General features: G+C 39.8%; 1 long non-coding RNA gene across 1 annotated transcript in view; it reads right to left on the minus strand.

The window, feature by feature from the left end:
- LOC128150998 (uncharacterized) overlaps positions 1-13,348 on the minus strand; it is a 43,917-nt gene that overhangs the window by 7,120 nt on the left and 23,449 nt on the right. Inside the window, exons 6-7 of the long non-coding RNA XR_008238256.1 lie at positions 8,433-8,569; positions 6,901-6,988 (exon numbers count right to left, since the gene is read on the minus strand). This is a non-coding gene — a long non-coding RNA (uncharacterized LOC128150998). The remainder of the gene's footprint in view (positions 1-6,900; positions 6,989-8,432; positions 8,570-13,348) is intronic.

The raw sequence follows: 13,348 nt of genomic DNA on the forward strand, positions 1-13,348 counted from the left end.
TTCCTCACCTCTGTTTCTATTTCTTCTCTAATGCTTCCAAAAATCTCTTGTACTGACTTACAGAAACAGCTGGAACTGCAACATCACTCCATTTTAAGCTCTGAATTGTGTTAGCCATTACATTGGTTCCACATGCTGCTTGGGTGGAGACATCAGTTAAAATTCCCAACACAGCCAGTCAGGCCAGGAATTGCAGCTTTGTGTAAGTGGTGGTGACTTTCTAATTCTTGATTACATTATGCTAGAAAGGAGGATTGTTCCCAGAGCAATTTACCAAGAGGGGAAAAATGGAAATACTGTTCAAGATGACCTTCCACCCCAGTGATCTATTTGGCTGGCGTCTGTTATTGCTCAGCTTCTCCGTCATGGGTTTTGCAGTAGTCTAGTGCTTTGTCATTGCTACTAAGTGGAAAACTCCTGAGTTCACTAAACAGTTTGTGAGGGGTTTGGGTAATGGCAGATGGATTTATGAATGCAACTGCAGAACAAAGTGTTCATCAAGGTTACCTGAAATAAACATGGGTCCTATTTGAGCAGACTTTACATGCATTGATTCTAAAAATTTCTTCAATCTAAAGTGCTATTCCTGAGCCCAAGGTCCGGAGACAGATAGAGAGAAAAAGAGAGGAAAAAGAAGGGAATTACTTTGCACCACTCCAGCATGGGAGCAGGAAAAGTGTTGTTGCGATTGTCTCCAGGAGAGAGGCAGTGCTGTAATCCTGTTTCATTTTCGTACACAGAACTTGAAAAGATTTTTCCTAGAAATGTGTAATGGGACTGTCAGAAAACAGACCACTCCCCTTCCCAGTAGTTTCCTGCTGAAGTCATTTAAGGCCTCTCACAGCTTTCATCTGTGTAGGCACTGAGAACTCACGGGCCAAGATTTTTTTTTTTTTTTAAATGGAATACAAGCAAAAATGAAGGGCTTTTAAAAAAGTCATTAGGAAAGAAAGTTGGAAGTTTCTCTGCATGTGAAGCTGGCTCACCACTTAATCAGTTTCTTATTTCCGTTCTGTTTCCGTCAATCCCAGTGAAGTGGATCTAGGTGTTTTTCTTGTTTTAGGTATTACTAAAAACATGTATGTGAGCTGCCTGAAGGGGTGGAGAGAGAAGTTGTTCCTTACTTCACTTCTGGGACTGTCTGTTCAGAGCTTTACACAGGAGGTGACTTGGAAAGGCTTGTGAATTCCATTTACTGTGTGCTCAGACCTGATGAGCGCAGTAGGCTGAACATACGAAACCTGCTCTGCAGGCAACAGCCTTAGCGCAGTAGCTATTTAAAAAAAAAAATTCCCTTTGTGGAGCTGGCAGATAGCCTGCATGCACACGGATGGGAATTTTTGTTGGTATATATGCCATGTTTAACACAAATGATCAAGGCAACATGCTTTAAAAAGAAGCCATTGCTACCCTGAATAAATGGATGCTACTCAGCATGCATTTTCTGGTTGGACTGAATTCAAGCCTCCCATTCTGAAATGGATAGCTCTTTTGGATTGTATGGCCTTGTCTCAGACAAATCTGTAGTGTGCGTTTATTCCTTAGATGAATGATACACTTTTCATCCAGTTTCTTTCAAGTTGAACTCTACCTGGCGCAGGAATGATAAATGTTTTTTTCTTTCTCCTTCTGTCTAGAAGACCATGTTGTACTGTGAAAGATGAACTTCATTCCCAGGACAGATGAACTGCATTCAGAGGTGGATTTACTGATACATGTTTGTAATGCTACAGCTGTGCCGTAGGCACCTCATCAGACAGCCATATATTTGTGGTAGTATTGAGCCTTAGTCACATTCCACGTAAAGCTTTAATTGGAAGTTGTACGTTCTTAAAGCCTAGAGGAGTCTTCTCTTTAGGGAGTATACAAGTATTTCAGCCTTGGAGCATTAAGAACTTCATGAAGTTAGCTGGCCATTATAAATTACATACGCATTTAAGAAAAGAAAAAGCTAGTATTTAAGTAGGCCGCCAGCATGCTCTGAATGCAATCCACTGTATTGATATGACATTTAAAGTGTGTATTTGCATTTGCTATGAAATTGTGCATACCTGATGTGTAATTTTTTGGACTGCCCTTGATCCAGTGGATAGGGAAGGTTGGTGAGATGAGTACAGCCTAAAGAACAACTGCATGAGTGCTTTGAATTAAACTCCTGATCAGGTCCCAGGATCAAATTTGGGACTGATGCGCTTAACTGGCATACTCGGAGAAAACTCGAGTTTGTTCCAAGCATCTGACCCTTATCCTGCAGCGCTAGCAGGCTCTGAGCATTACCTATTCCCATCACCTCCCTACATCCCATCTGCCCTTGTGATGAGACCATATGTTTGAGGCTAGACAGACAAGACGTCCCGTGGCCTTTCTGATAAGGGCTGACATGGCATGATGTGAGGACACATGGCACTTTTAGACAGTCTGGATTCAGGTCGTCTGCAAGAGCCACCTGGAAAGGAGAAGTTTGGTTGCGTCTCAGAACCTGTTTCTAGGAGTGGCCATCTCGGGTACAATTTAAACAAACCTTCAGGGATATAGCTATGGTCCTGTTTGTGCTGAAAACTTACCCAGCCTTTCCTAAGGCTTTAGAGCCTTACCTACTTCATAAGGTATTTTTGTCTGTCTTGTTACTGGCATTCTTCTTGTTGCTTAACTACAGTGTTGACAAAAGTTCTTGTGATACTGAAAACAAGATTTGAACTGAATCCAAAGACTGTGGAGTTGGTGCAGCTGTGTGATGGGGAGGAGCTGGTACATGCTTTCAAAGACTTCAAACTATTAAGCATATATTTAAGGAAATGGCATCTGAAATGCTTTTATTTCTGGTGATAACTGATGATTTTCACTAAGTACAGCTTTGATTCTTATTGTAACTTCTCGTATCAAGAGTCTAAGACTAGCTGACCCTACTTTTGTGAGTTAGCAATGGTAATTTGAGATGCCTGGTCTATTTTATTGTGATACATACATACACGAGTATACGTTGATAATAGGAAGCGTGTCATTCAGAAGCCATTCTGCCAAAATATCTGTCTGCTGTTTGGCCCCTTGTGTAACTGATGGCACCAGTCACCACAAGTCACCGGTGGTGACCTGATGACCAGTCACCACTAGTCACCACCTAGTCTTAGTGCAGTAGCATTTTTATACAGAATTCCTTTCTGTGTGTGAGAGCCATTCTAAGAATCAGCAGCACACAGCTGGCTGAATATCTGAGGCATGCAATGTACAGAGGTGGTAAAAATCTATACAAGCAGTATAAGCCTTACTTCCTAACAATAGAACAGTTAGAGCTGCTGGCAGAAAATAAGAGTGTCAGTGGCTGTTTAGATTAGGGAAGGATCGGGTGGGTTCAGTGAGGGGAATAGTGTTTGTTTCGGTTTTCCCTCCTGGGACTAGTTTAGTATTTCAAGCACGTTTGGGAACTTCGTTTTTTTCCCCCAGTGGGCTAAGATGTGACCTGGACAGTGTTTATGGATCTGAGAGAATAAGACTTAACAATGCTTCAGAAAAAGCGATTGCATATCCTATAATGCTAGCTTTGTTTCTGGGTGCCTGTATAGACTCTCTCACTATTGTTTGCTGACTTTTCTTTCAGTTTAAAATACACAAGAAGATGCCTGTTTCAGCCTGTTGGGGCTGACAAAATACTAAAGATAGACAAAACCATAGAGTAAAATGCAGCTGAAACCAGTCCTGTACGGGGAGTCCCTATGTGTGCTATATCAGAGGGAACAGCTGGGATCTGCTACTGACAACACTACTAAACCCACATTTTTTTTCCATCTGACTGTATGCTTAGTGTGCATGCCCTGTCCAGCAAAATGGAGAGCTGATAACTTCTCTCTTTTTATTCACTGTCTGTGGGAAGGTTATTTAGAGCAGCATTGTCTGAGTCACTGTCACAAGCTAGTTCAAAAGGCATATGCTATATGTAAAACTGCTCCAAGAAGATGAGGAGCAGCCACAAAGGGACGTACTCATACAAATCACTATTCAGAGGTCTTGAAACATAAAAACACATAGCTCTGAAAGAAAAGGCCAGGACCCTGAAAATAATTGGCCAGGGTAATGGAAATTGTTAAAAGAATGAATGGGAGCAGCCACAACCATTGCCAAAATCATTACGGTCATCAAGCTGAAAAATGACCCTGGCAGTAGCAGTACATCCAGATGGCCAGACAACAAGACTTACTTATTGGTAATCCATCCATTTGCTTGATTGGAATCTCATCCACCCACCAGCTCAGGGAGAGACTCCAGAGTAATGCTAAAGGAGCTCCCAAAATCACAGGCACTGAGGTCCCCTCGGTCTCTGAGAAGGACTCAGCCTCCTCGGCAGTTAGACAACCACCGATGAAGCCACAGGTTCACTGGAGCCCTATGTGCAAACATCACATTGTGATGTTAACACAGGTTATTTTTGAACACTGCAGATCCTGTATTCCATGTGGCTGGGCTTAAATGCTGTGTATGCTGCCAGTATGGCTAAATGCTTGTCAGCCATTAAGGACCTCAGAAGGTCTCTCTGAAAACTGGTGTACAGGCTTGTGTAGCTCGCCTTGCGACAGAACTTTTCCCAGCAGAGTATGATTGCTGTAATATGGAAGGGAGCTTTGCTCTACATATGCTAAGTACCCTTATCTCTCAAGTGGCCTGACTAACATAATTAGATTAAACTAAGGGGAATTGGGCCTAACCTTGTCTCTACCTTGGATTCTGCCGTTCCTTTTCCTACCCAGAGAAATGACTTTGAGCCCAAAAGCCTGCCTGTTCTTTCCAATTATATTAATTGGCCCAATAAAAATATTATATGTATGTTCTCTTCCTACAAACTCTGCTTCTCTCTTGCTACAATACAATTATTAGTTACATCCTGGAATGATTGGCATGTATGTAAATTGGAATAAAGGGATCTGACCTGAACTGTTAACTAAGTTAAAAAAACCCAACAAACAAAAACCAAAGCAGCTGCACATTAGCTTAAGACCCCTTAGCCAGCTGACTGAGGAAGAAACCCCCTCCCCAGTAACTGAACTGGGTTGGGAGCCTGAAGTTGCTATCACACAGAGGGCACAGCAGCACACAGAGCATGAGTCCTTTCTCATAAGTCAATCCATGGCTATAATGGACCCAGCTCTGCTCCTCAGACCAGCATTAGGAACAGTGCCTGACTCCTATGGTGTCCAAGCAAACCTGGTTCTACTTTCCAAGTAGAACTCAAGTTGATTGAAAGGGGTCCTGGAGTCATAATACAAAAATCACTAGTTCACACTGACATAGCCAATTTGACGGAGGAAATTCAGATTAAGGAGCAGGTGAAGGAAATGCAATAAACAGAAAAATGAAGCTTCTACTTCTGAACATGCCTTTTTAGGATGAGATAAAGAGGCAGAGTTTAAGCTTAAAAAGGCAGAGACAGAAATGAATAGGAAAAATGTTGCTTTGTTTGTTTTTTTTTTTTTACTTTTGTAACAGCTACATTTTTTGAGTTTTTTCTGAAAGTTGTCATTAATGTGGCACTATTTTTTTAATACAGTTAAAAGTCAAATCCAGGTGGTTACCATAATACTAAGTTATCCTCTTCACAATTCACCAGTCCCCTTAAAGAGACAGCTTTCTCCATAAAGCATCTGCTTTATTTTTAGACAAAACTGTGCCTATTTAGTGTCTAGCTCATTTTAAAAACTACTGGCAAGGTAGAACCGATAGACACTGACATTACAGCAAACCCCACTATTTTTCTTTATTTGTAACCTTTTCTGTAATACTAATATTGCAATATTATTTCTTGTTACCCTGACCAGAATCGTGATAACCAACTGCAAAGACCTGATATGGTGACAATAAACACTAGAACAGTTGAAACTGTCCAAGATGTCCTTTTGCAATCAGCAAATCAGCACTATAAAGTGAGGTGTGTGTCAGCTGCATTAGCAAAGTAAAGGTGCCAGGGACTACTTCTCACTTCCTCTCCTATTTAAGTAAACCTTTAAAAGACAAACAAACCTCCCCTTCAGTATGGAACTGAAATGTACTACAGAATGATTCACACCAAATAAATAAATGCTTTTCAGTTGCAATCATTCCCTATTGAGTTGAAGTGGTATTATGCAGTTTTAATCTCATCAGTTCCAGAAAGCACGCACAAATGAAAAGAAGTGATTTTAACACTTTAGGAGGGGGAACTGCAGCTTGCACAGAGCATCCAGCCAAAGGAACAGGAATAATTGTACGATGACTGAGCTCAAATCTATGCCAGTTTACAATTTCCACTACAATTAATTTCATTTCTCCACTTCATTCCTGAAAAATTAACCCTGCATGATAACCCTCATGCATTTCATCTATCTGCAGTTTCCACAGTATTTGCCACTGAAGAACTCAAAACACTTACAACCCTTTTCCAGTTTAATCTGATTGCCACTATGGCTCCTACCCACCTTCACAGGGAAATTAAACTTTTACTCCCATCTGCAACACCAATCCGCCTTAAAGAGTATCAATGAACATACGCAACAAAACTTTTGAAATGGTCATTTTGAGCACAAATGCATGCATAGGAATACTCCCCACATAATGCTGAAACACAACCACCTCTTTGGTGAGCAGCATAAGTAATATGACAACTTGTAGCAACACTAAATAATCATCTACTTAGCCTAGAGCAAAAACTGAAGCAGTGGGAATGTACAACATTTGAATCAGCATTTGTTAGGAAAACATTTCTCTTGTGACATAGAAATCTTATTGACGGCAAATATCTAGAACTTTGATAGTACTATACTTAAAGCTGGTAAATGCAGCAAAAATTACATCAACACTGTGATTAGGACAGAGATTTTGTCAATAGCTGGAGTGAGCTGGCCACATGAGAATGACCATTGTTCCTGCTGATAGTACCTGTGCACTTCTGGGAAGGTTTCTTCTCATAAACACTGGACTACTTCTGTGTGAAAATTTTTCCTGTGTACAACAGGAAGCTTCAGCCCTGCAAAATACATATATTCTGATGAGACTGTAGTCTGAGATGGTGCAACAGTCATGACACTAATTTGTCACATACAGTTTCTATGTTCTGCCTGAATTAATCTCTCTCTCTTTAGGCTCAGCTCTATAGTGAAAACACTTTGTTTGAGGTCTGAATTTGTTCTTTTGTTCTTTAATATTCCTTGACAGGTGAGGTCTGGTACTCCTGTTCATGTGGAATAGCATCTAATCTCTCCAAATATCCTATTGATTTGAACAGGATCATTTGGTATTAGACATACCACGCAGATGTTACAGTTTGCATTTCTGAGGTTTGTCTGTGCTGACAAACAGCTCTGCCAAGGAGTTTGCTCCTTAAAACAGTGGTGAAAAACAAATATAGGTGAGACCTGAATGTATTTAAATTAAGTTTTTCAGAATGCTTAAATAACAACAACAAAAAAAAGTAGACGATCTTCCTGTATTATTGTTAGTAACACAAAGGTGTATTTCTAGCATTATGTAAAGTTCAGTTTTTCGTTGGGTTTGGGATCTATGGAAAGTCTTCCCTTAGTAAAGAGAAACAAACAAAAAATCTCTATTTTCCTAGTGGTGCTCATTACTGATGCAGACCTGCTGTCAAATTGCCACTACACTGCAGAAAGATACACAAATCAAAAGCCTTCATATACTGGAAATTTAACAATTTAGCAAGCAGAATATACAAGTTATATAGCTAAGCACAGAGAGTAGACACCAAAAAAAAATGGAAATATCTTGTCAGTTTGATTTTTTAAAAATAATTAAAGACATTTAAGAACACTGTCTTGAAATATTATTCATATATACTGTGAGATTATCTGAATTCTGTTTTACCACCATAGCTGCCTTCTGCTTGGAAAAAAAAAAAAGTTAAATCATTGTAATTATCTAAATTATTACTTTTTTTTTTAAATGGAAAACTGCAGTTAGTTGCAATTACAAAATTTCAGACCAAACTGCTTAAAATTTATTTCTGTGACTAAAAAATGTGTGTATAAAATTAGCAATGTTGAAAAAGCTAAACAGATCAATTTTCATAGTATCCTATTGTTCACTAGTAAATATGCTCCACCTCTCTACTAGGAAGCAGCAGATGAATTCTTGCAATTCTCTTTGTAATTCTGATCCAAGTCCTTCTGAAGCCAGTGGAAAGATTTGTATTAAGACAGCTTATTAGGACTTCATTTTACATGTGTTTGTCTCACTGAGATGAGTGCTTATTTCGTCTTGCTATTTCAAGGCTTCCAATCATAACTCTACAGTCTGTAAAGAGTTGGGTTTTTTCTTGAAACTGAGATAGTATATTAAAGAGAGCACTGTTTGATAGCAACAGACATTTGTTACTGGTCCATGGCAAGATTCCAAATTGTATCAATTCTAAGAATATACTTTCAATACATTTTGAGATAACAAATCATACTGACCACAAAAAATGTCCTTAGGTGACACCAATAATGAAGGAGAGTCGCTTTTGACAGGCAATTCTTGCTCTTGCAGGTGTGCTCTCACAAGGCTGGGAAAGTCTTTATTTTTGGGGGTTTCCATGGTAATGTTGGCAGTCCTAAATGGAAACAAAAATATTTAAAAGGAGATGTTAAAAAAAAAGCGTGATTCAAATGTGACTGAAGTTTGTATTTTTCTAAGAGTAGAAAGCAGAAATCTTGTTGTATATGGTTTTAAAAATTCTATCTAAATTAAATCCAAAGACAAATTCAGGCACATTTTTACAAACTGTTGTGGGTTTGGCATCATAAAAAACACTTTAAGGAAGGCCTTTTAAGAATCGGCAAACGCAAAGTGACTCCTTTCATGTTTTGTTTTCTGAAATAGGCAGCCGTTTTCTACAACTTGAATTTCCATAGAATCAAAATAATCTTTGCAAGGGTGAAAACAGTTGCTGCCAAAAGTACATAACACAAAAATCCAAGCAGGTTTCATTTATTTTAGAAATAGCCTTTAAACATTTTGAATGTTTAAAATGAAGCTTACACCGCCATCTTAAAAAGAAGTCTGCAACACCGAAGAGAGATTTTTTAAATTTACTTTTTTTCTCCTGAAAATGAAATCCCGTAAGAAACTCTGTACCCGTGTTGCAGCAGGACAGAGCGCTTCAGCGAGTGTTCCCTGCCATGCCTTGCCAACCTCCAGCAAAGGAGGGCACAGGCGCCTGCAGTGGAGCCATCGTTACGTATTTCGGGAGAAAGGGTCGAAATGGCCTCTGGAGCTATAACCAGGCATAAGGCACGGGCCAGTTTTGTACAGTCCCCTCGAGAGCAAGAGCCAAAATGACTAAGACAACGATGCAAATGTGAGGGCAGTCCCAACACTGCATTAGCAGGCCCGTGAAGGTGGCACAGATCCCCAGAGACCTCAGGAAAAGACGAGAGGAAGCCACCTCCTTTCTGCTCTCACAATGGGCTGGGAAGAAGGCCTGAGGTAGGAAAATGTCGTGTGTGCCTTTCCCTTTGCTTGCTTTTGCTTCGAATGGAAGACGAGCGGTCAGATGGCCCAATGCTGTGGCGGTTTCAGGGACCTGCTGGCAGCGCTATTTATACACCGTGGTTGAAAAATAGCACTTGAAAGGTCCTGGTTGAAAAAAACCAATTCCGCATCTGTGAAAATTTCCAAAAATTGCTTTCCTCAGTGTAGAAGCCGGATATATATTTGTTGAATCAGGCCCTTAATTAGGTAGGATACAAAGGGCTTTCTCCCCCCGCAATACTTCCTGCTCAACAACAGTGTCCCCCCCGCTTTCTGCTAACCCTGCTAAAATCTGATGGGGATGTTTTTCTGTTGTTATTTATTTCCACAGAGATGCTGTAGTGACCAGCAACTGATCCCCTTTCTCACCCCCTCCCCCTTTTAATTTAAATATTTTTTTTCAGGCCAAATTTCTTCCTTCTTACTTGGGCTGGTCTTTTCATTAAAACAAGTTCTTCAAATGACCCCAAATCATTTGCCCTTCCTGTCCATTCTTGGTTATGCCAAAACTGTTAGTTCACAACAGGAAACCAATAGCTTGTGCTATCAGGAGACATTTCCTTCACAGCACAAAACGTCTGAATAATAATTTCAAGCAAGGCTTCACCCATTTCCTGTGAAAGGAGGGAAGTTTGCCTATCCCAGTCCCTCACAGCTCTTTGTTTCCATCCCTTCATGACGTAATGCTTTCTGCGTAGGGAAGGTGGATCATTTTCCCTTAACAGCACTAAATTCAATATCCTGTGTAAAGTTTTGATACTGCTCTTCAGCAATGAAACATGTAACATTTACAAATAATAAAAAGTTATGCTCTAGTTTATACTTGTGGTGTCTCTTTCAAAAAATAAACTAAACTTTTGGTGTCTGGAAAATAACTATAATGAAAACGTGAAGGCTAAAGACAGTCTGGTTTGTTAAATGTTTACTTGCAGGCTATTTAGCACTACAGCTCTAACTACTACATATCCTCCCAGCAGATAGGAGACCCCACCGGGTATCAACTCTTGCTGCGCACCAGAATGCCCCAGACTGAAATGTCCATTGTGGCACTGCATTTTACAGGAATACTGCAGATAGATAAACTGTCTCAGGCACTGCCTCAACACATCAATTAAGCACATGCCTAACTTCATCCCTATATAGCAAAACGTTCACTTAGGCAAATACTGAAGAGTGACTTTTTTAAGTGATATGCTACATCAAAGCCTTGATATAATGGCAATGCTAAATTGTTAAAAAGGGAATTATCTAGCAACACACGTTAGCTCTTCAGTGCTGGAACATTTAGGGATATCTAGGATGCATAATTTTAGGCAAAAAATGTGTTAAGCTATCCTTCATCCAAACAAAGTAGGCATAGAAATTGCTACATATGAGCTACTTTTTTCCATTGAGCCCTACTGTGGTGCTTCTTAACCTATTTTTGTTAAATTATGCAATTGGAATCAGGATATGTGTTTTATTTAATTTTCTACAGTTCTTTTTTTTAACAAGCGTAATAAGGGCTTGTGAATATGATTTTTTTTAATCACCTGTTACAGGAAGCAAGAAGCTTAAATGGACAATTTGTCAAAGAGTTTGAGGGCCTTAGAAATAGCTCGTCACAATTGTTATTATAGTGCAGTCTTAATTACATCATTTGGTGTCACACAAAAACCATAATAAATCTCTCTCTCCATTATTCTGAAGACAATAAAATTTTTATTACATTTGTGGCCTCTGTGTGTTTGTCATTTGAAATGTTCGAGCCAACATGAAATACTACATCCCTTATTCTAATTCACTTGTTCCAATCAAGAGGCCCAGCAGAGCCAACTTACCATTTTCTTCCCTCCTTTAACAGGCATCGCATGCATTTCCTACTCTCTGCCTCCTCGGCTGGGATGCCGCAGGTAGTAGGCACCTTCCTTCACACAGATTCTAGTCATGTTTGTGTTAGCCAAATAAACCATTTTAACACCTCTCCACTAGGAGCTGTGTTTAAGAATAGCAGCTTTGTGTTTCAAAGTCTCTTGCTTGAAAGGCAGGAATGTGGTTTTCTTGCTGAAGGTCGGCAGGACCTTTGCATTTTGTGTTTTCCAGTCCATTTCCAGGAGTACATTTGTCAGTTATGGACCCAAGCAGCAGAGAGTCTCTGCGCTAGGCAGATTTCACCCACACTTACCACCTTCAGTCCTCACTTTCCCCATCAGTGACTGCAAGATGTGAGATAATGTCAGTCTGTTTATATTTGTTTCAGAGGAACTGTAAAAATGAATTTTGTTTCACTTCAGCTGGGGCTGAGGAGAGCGTTTCCCCCTCAGTGTCTTTCACAGATCAGAAAACTGTTTCTCAAGGGGAAAAAAAAAAAAATCTGTATTATATCATTCATCCTTTTTCTAATTGTTCAATCTTAAACTGGGACATCTTGTTGAAAACTTTCTTAGAAGCTGATACCCCAAGGCTATTGTTGCATCTTGCTTTTCTTTTTTTCCCTCCCAATTTTGAATCCCCTTTCATCTGGGCATTTGAGTATGACTAAGTTACATTTAATTGTGTAACAAAACCCCAACTGGTTGTTCATTCAATGGTTTGTAAGGCCAGTTCTGGAAACCTTTACTTCGTTCTGGCCATCTGTCTGCAAAGCAGAATAACAGGTGAGCTGGAGATATATCCGAGAAAAGCAATGCAAACAACTGATGCCCAGAGAAATCAGCTACTGTAAGACTGGACATGCTGAATATGTTTAGTTGTGCCTAATGGCAAGAATAGCTAATGACAGTGTTATTCTATTGACTATTAGAGAAATACAAATGCCAAGGTATAAACAAACATACTTAGGGAAAAAAAATCAGGCCAATCATCAGAGAAAGCTTCCTGTCAATCCCATGTTTTAATATCACAGAAAGATCTTTTATAGCAACTGTGGGAACACAATGTCCTTTTCAGCTTGTAAAACTACATTTGCAAAGCAGTCTGAAAAGGTCTGTGGGTAATACCACAAACTGGCAAGAAGTGACATCTAAGTCCCCTTCTTCCTATTATTAACTTGTATAACACTGTATATACTTCAGTAAACTTCACTAAAAATCCCACGAGAATAGGAGTTTGTGCAGAGTATTTATATTTCTATGCTATGGAATAGATCACAGAACTCTGTCCATCTGTCAAAACACATGAGTAAATCGTGCTTAAACCTAATTCTCTAGTTGGTGAGCTGAGACTCAGAAAAATTAGGGAACTTGATGAAGGCCACACAGGAGTGAATGAGAAAGAAGAGGCTAATGTAGCATAGTCTGTTAGCCATTACAGAGGCCGTAACTGCACGTACCAGCTTCTGTGACACATCACACAGTGCTAGTGTGCAGATGGTTCTAGACTCCTCTATATTATACATATCAAAATTGGCAGAGAAGTCTAGTGACCTCGCTGCAGCAGCAATGATGCTTTCTGATACGGCTGGAGGGGAAGGGAGGAGAGGTGGTGCAGAACAACCCTAATAGACCAGGCAATGCCAGTAGCTGGGACTGATCAAATGTCCCTACTAAACTCACAGAGGCACAAAAGGAGCTAATAGCTGACATTCTTAACACTGGAATTTTCAGGCAAGTAAAATCATAATTTTATCAGAATAGTGACATAAACATTGTGTCATATATGACTCTTGGCTTAAAGTGCTGTTAGGCAACAGAGCAGTCTTGGAAACTAGATATCTTTATAATCTATGCCCCTTAAATAGGTTAAATCCCTCTAACACCTTTCATGCCAGCATTTCTTCTGCATAGTGCTCAGGCTGTCATTATGTTTGACATTTTATTTCCACTATTGAATTGTCTTTTCCTTGTTTTGCTCATTCATGGTGCATACTGGCCAACCTACA

Source organism: Harpia harpyja, chromosome 14 (genome assembly GCF_026419915.1).
Source record: "Harpia harpyja isolate bHarHar1 chromosome 14, bHarHar1 primary haplotype, whole genome shotgun sequence".
NCBI classification, from domain to species: domain Eukaryota; kingdom Metazoa; phylum Chordata; class Aves; order Accipitriformes; family Accipitridae; genus Harpia; species Harpia harpyja.